Below are 5,838 nucleotides of genomic sequence, written 5' to 3'. Positions count from 1 at the left end.
AACATCTATAGAATATAGCAGGACATATGCAGATTGACATCAAGCACTGAAGTAAACAAGTACAAAGTTCGGCGGCACTAAATATGGTGTCTTCCTCTGTGGAGACACCGAACTCAACACGCCTGTTATCATGCGACCTTACATAAGGAAAGCAGCACGCGAATGTATTGTTTGGCCAATGCAAGTTCCCAACATGGAGTTCTCTTTCTAAGGTCAAATTCAAGCATCGACCGGTCCCATGAACAAGTTGGAAAGGATCCTAGACTTCTTCAGGATAGACCCTACGTATGATAGCATGCTACTGCATGGTCGAGGAGTTGCATAATTGAGGAGAAGCCCTACTTGGTCTACAAGGAGAGGACGCACTGCAAATAGGAAATTAGCTACACCATAAGCAGGAGAAAGAGTTGACGGCCAAGCAGAGAGTGATAGTGAAAATCTATCAAAAAGCACCTATAACTCTTTATGTAGCAAACCTTCGACATAGAATATAAAATTAGATCTGCTTCTCTTTAGGTTTAATCAATATGCCACATCTCCTTTATTTGTCTTATGTGTGCTTTGTGTCTGGCAGGGAGGACATATATTCACAACAGTGGATGTTTCAATTGCACAAGTACGACTCCAGCTCAACAACACTACAAGGTTTGTTATCTGTATCCAGCACCCCATGACTATGTGTTTGCTTGGTGAAACATATAAACACTACGGGGTAGGGCATGGCTTCCATTTCTCATAATTTTTGGAGAGACCACAGCGCCAACTCTCCACCATACTTTTGTATGGCCCCTCTGTGTGACGTGCACTGTATACTTTGTAGTTTCAATCTGTGATGTTTCATTGCAAGACGATATGTTTAATTATTCACATTGCTTTTTTGTAGCTTTACTCAAACATTGTCCTTCGACTTGCATGATTGGATAAAATTTGTACACGATTACCAGGTCGAAAGTGTAGTTCAATTTTTATAGTCTGTTTATGCTTTATGTATTTTTGAGTAAAGCTTCCTTAAGTTTATTTTAGCCATATGTTTTCTTCCCCAGTGTTGCATTCATGCTCAATTTCGATCATCGTATCTATGTATCAAATAGACATGCATTTCTTTTCTCACAGTTTGGCAATTCAACCTATATATTGAAGTAAAGGAAAATTGACTACACTTGATTGAGAACAAGATGGGTGTCTCAAAGATGGTTCCACGGTTTAGAAACTAAATGGTCGATATAACTAGGCTGAAAGGTACAATCTGCAAACAACTACCAAAGTAGGTCAAGTTGCAACCCTTTTACTCGATTCAATTACCCTGTTTAGTAGCCCTTTGTCATATATGAAGCATTGTGGGACACAACTAGCTTCTTTCCAATGCTCATCAAGTTCCAAGATGAGCTATTATTGGTGCCTATTAATTGGTTCTACTCATTTTCTAGTGTCATCACAATAAAACCCAAGCCGATATCAATCACAACCAGCTAACCAAGTTATCAGCTGGGCTCCAAAATCTCTCAGATTATGTACGGCAAAGGCCCACCAAGCGAGACTAGTTGTTTTGTGTGTGTGTGTGTGTGTGTGTGTGTGTGTGTGCGCGCGCGCGCTATTATTGGTGCCTTTCTAGTGTCACCACAACAAAACCCAAGCCAATAGCAATCACAACCAGCTAACCAAGTAACCAGCTGCGCTCCAAAATCTATCAGATTATGTACGGCAAAGGCCCACCAAACAAGACTAGTTGTTTGTTTGTTTGTTTGTGTGTGTGTGTGTGTGTGTGTGTGTGTGTGTGAATTTAAGATCCCGTCATAACATAGTCATATATTGAGAATTTTATATTTTTCCACTATGATGTAATGACCAAAAAATAGAATCAGCAACAATTTTACTTTTTCTAAGGGCCAGTTTTGAAGATTCAAAACAAACTCAACCCATTAAATTATCAGAATTGATGCAAATACATAAAATAAAAAATGTTGTTACATACAAAAGGGTGGAAGAATAGGCAAAATCTTCCACTGGATTAATGTGGGGAGCTTTACTTCCCAACCAAACATAAGTACAATTAGGTCATCATGATTTTAATAAAACAAAAAGCACTCTAAAAGGTGGGAAAGGGCATGGAAAATATTGAAATCAAAGGGTCCAATTGGAATTTGGAAAGTAAATGGTGTCGAGGAGTAGTTGTATAATGAAATGGTGCAAACTTGCTGCTTTATGTTTGGTCAGTGACAAGAAATGCAAGAGGTATTGCTTGGATGACAATTGGGGGGCGTGAGAGCCACTACTTGATGGCCTTGAGCAAGGGTAGAGGCAAAGGTTATGGACAAGGTGAGTTGCAAGTTGTAGAAGGTGTCACCCTTGATTATTGTCGTGTTGAATGTAGGTGAATCCGCTGCTTGGAGCTTTGAAAACAAAATTGAGTTGCAATAAAAGTGATGCACTCTAAGATGGTAGAATGCACAAAAACATTGGCACTATCTGAGACTGTGAGAGCATCTCTCAACAAATGTGCCTCTTTTAATAGCCAGTCGGAAATATAAAATCAGTAAGTACTAAGATGTACAAGATGGGTGAAAGGTACCCAAGCAACCTACATTGCTTGTAGTCATTGTCCCATTCCACACAAAAAAACCTCCTCATCCTTGCTCTATATATTAAAAGGGGATTTCTTTGGCTTTTCTGGCTAAGTAAGGTATGGGGCATTCTTTACAAATCCTGATAGGTTTATGAGGTGTCTTAATAGGATCACAAAGAGCAAGAGCTTTAGGAGTTTTCTTGAACGGAGAATTAATTGCAGCTCCAAGCTTGTAGTGGACAGCTTGTGTCTTAAATGACACTTATCCAAGCCGTGCGCCTGATGACTAGAGTTTCTTATTTCATTATAGAAGTAGGACATTATTTTGTTGAGATTTTGTTGTTTGGGATTCCTTCTGAGCCGCTATGACACTCTTAAGGACAAAAGATTCTACTTCATGTGCTTTGGCAATTAGAGCTTGGCTCTCTACTTCCTTTGCGTCTTCAAGCTTGCATAGACGTTGTTTGAGTCTTTCATTCTCCTCAATGAGCGCCTTGATTTGAGCCTTGAGGGTTGTGATCTTGGCTTCTTGGCGGGCAGCAAGGTCCTTCCTTTGGTGCCACTACCACCGCAAGAAATCTCTTGCGTGGAGTGGGAGGGCCAAAGGAGGACATCGGTGCCAAAAATGAGGCTCGTAACACCTTCTCAAAGGTTGTGATACATGTGTAACTTGAAACTCTATCCAACTATTTGTCAAAGTGGTGAGATCAAAGGCTTAAAGTGAAAAAAAGTATAAGGTTTAAAAACCTGATGTGATAGTTATTAGCTCTGTAAGCGAGAGGCGGCCACGAGTGTACAGACAACACGCTATGAGCGTGAGGTGCCTTGTGAGAGAGAGAGAGAGAGAGAGAGAGAGAGAGAGAGAGAGTTATTTGCATTATCAAACTCCCAAGATACCAACTACCCAATTATGGTAGAGGAAAACCCCACTGGGTCCAAAAGGTGAGGAGGGTCAGAGAATCTCATTGGGAGATTCCCACACAAGATGTTTGTGAAGAAAATATTCTATATAGAGAGAACATTTGAAAGTAAACATCAAGTCAAGCTATGCCATGAATACTTTTCGTTAATCAAGGTCAAGGAAACATCCAAATTTAAAGGAAGTTTAATAAGAGGATACTTAGCAAAGTGAGGTAGAATTTCAAAGCTCAAGGCCTAGTGTATAGGTGATGATTTTTCAAGCATTGAAGTGTACACTTCACCGGGAGGATAGTTATGTCTAAATAAGACCAATCCTTTTGATTTATAAGCAGTTAAAGACTTCCACTATATCAAGCCAATAGAGTGACAAAGTGTGTGAGTGTGTGGGGCACTCCCTCGATGCTAAGGAAAGGTTCACAATGGAGTGTGTTAAAAAGTGTTGTAACTTCATACCTTAGTCCCGAGAAATGGTTAGTCAAGAGAAAGTTTCAAATACACCTTATAATCTTAGGTCTTAAGAACCCATTTAATTCAAACAAATGAATTAGCCTTTTGTAAATCTTTTAGAGTACTTGCGATTTGTAGATTGTAAGCAAGGACATATAATTGCATAGGTGTCTATCTATTTTCCAATAAATTATACTATTGGAGTCACCTTGGACGGTTTGTTCAATTTTTTATGCTCGTGTTTGAATAAGTAGTTGAATGTTCAAAATAAGTGGCTTTTATGCCGATAATATCAAGGGGTTATATTGTAAAGGGATCCTATGGGGACAAGGGTGTGTTGGCCTGCCTAGTGGTAAAGGCTTTTGCATTTGGGTAAGTTTTATGCTTGCTCTTGCCCTATAGGTAGGCAACTTGTCGACCTACCGCAATTTGTACCATTTTTTCTTTATGCTCGCTATTCCCTTCGTAATGCCCATTTTGTGCATTGCCCACCGATTTGGTTTAGCTATGGTGGCCAGCATGTCATCTTGCTCTAATCTATACCTATTCCACTTCTATGTGTGATATGCCCCTTGTAATGCCCATTTTTGCGCAATGCCTATTGAATTGGCTCAACTATTTTAGTTGTTAAACTATGTTGCCTGATCTTTGATTTGTGCTTTGTTTGTGTTTAAACCTTCAAAGATTTATTGAAGCTTGGACGTGTTGTAGAAGTTTTAGGGAAGGGTTTCTTGCTTATAGTGCACGCATGTTGTCACCCCTGCCCTCTTTTGCAAGATTGTGTCATGCAGCTAGTATACGCTTCCTTTGGCTATATTACATGTTGATTTGCCATAGCTTTGGTAGTGTTCATTGAATTGCATTGATATGATGTACTGCATGCTATTGCTTTCTACTTGTGTCTACTTCAAATGCCCCAAAGTCTTATTGAAACTTGCACACATGATGTAGATGTTTTTGGAATCCCCTTGATCTACAAGGGCCTGCATTGGAATGTGATTTCCATGGTTTGTTGATGATGGATCGTTCCCCTTTTTTTTGCTTGTTTTTGTTTATTTTCTTCGAATCCATATTAAATCCTACACATATGTAGCGTAAGATTTTTGTGATGGCCCAAATGTTCACTGTTCTGCATTCGCTTGTCTGCATTGTGTAGTAGTGTGTGATGTTTACATCATTACTTGTTTGTTTGTGCATATACTATTAAATCATGAGAGCATGGATTTAAGATGGAGCTAGGCGTTTATTGGATTTAAGAGCACTGCTTTATAATAGTCCTTTTTTAGATTTTGGTGTTTACTATTGACCGAAGGCTCCTTGCTGCTCTCCATTCTGCGACAACATGTTCCTGTGAAAACCCTTGTCGTTGTTATGGCAAAAAATCTCCCCAAAGTGCATCATATTTCAATATCTTCATAATTTGTTTAACGCAAGTAAATTTGTTTGTAAATGAAGCATTGCACCAATTTAAGTTTATAAAGAATTTTAAGGATTTGATTATTTTCAAAGATATAAGGATATTTAACATGTATTTTTTGTGAGTTAATGATACAATATACATGTGGTAGTGATGTGTGTGAACACACTAGGACTATCGGGGCATTTTTTCCCTCTTTAGGAGGTTTTTTTCCCGTGCATTGTATATACGCCCATCACTCTAGAGCTATCTATCTTTCCATTGCACACTAAGTAATACTCTCTATTGTGTGCCTTGAGCTTCCTTCGTCTTCTCCAAGCTGTGTGTGTTTTCCTGCAACCTTAATTCCAACAATTGGTATCAGAGCAGGTTGCATCCTCCGAGGCTTAGTTTCCAGCAGCTCCAGCACACGCTTGCTCACTTACTCCGATTTCTGCGAGCTTTGGCGAGCGTTCGTAGCTCAGATTTTTGATTCTGGCTCATTTCGACC

Source organism: Adiantum capillus-veneris, chromosome 19, assembly GCF_014529385.1.
Source record: "Adiantum capillus-veneris isolate H3 chromosome 19, ASM1452938v2, whole genome shotgun sequence".
In the NCBI taxonomy this organism is placed as follows: Eukaryota; Viridiplantae; Streptophyta; class Polypodiopsida; order Polypodiales; family Pteridaceae; genus Adiantum; species Adiantum capillus-veneris.
Note: the sequence above shows the minus strand (reverse complement) of the source record.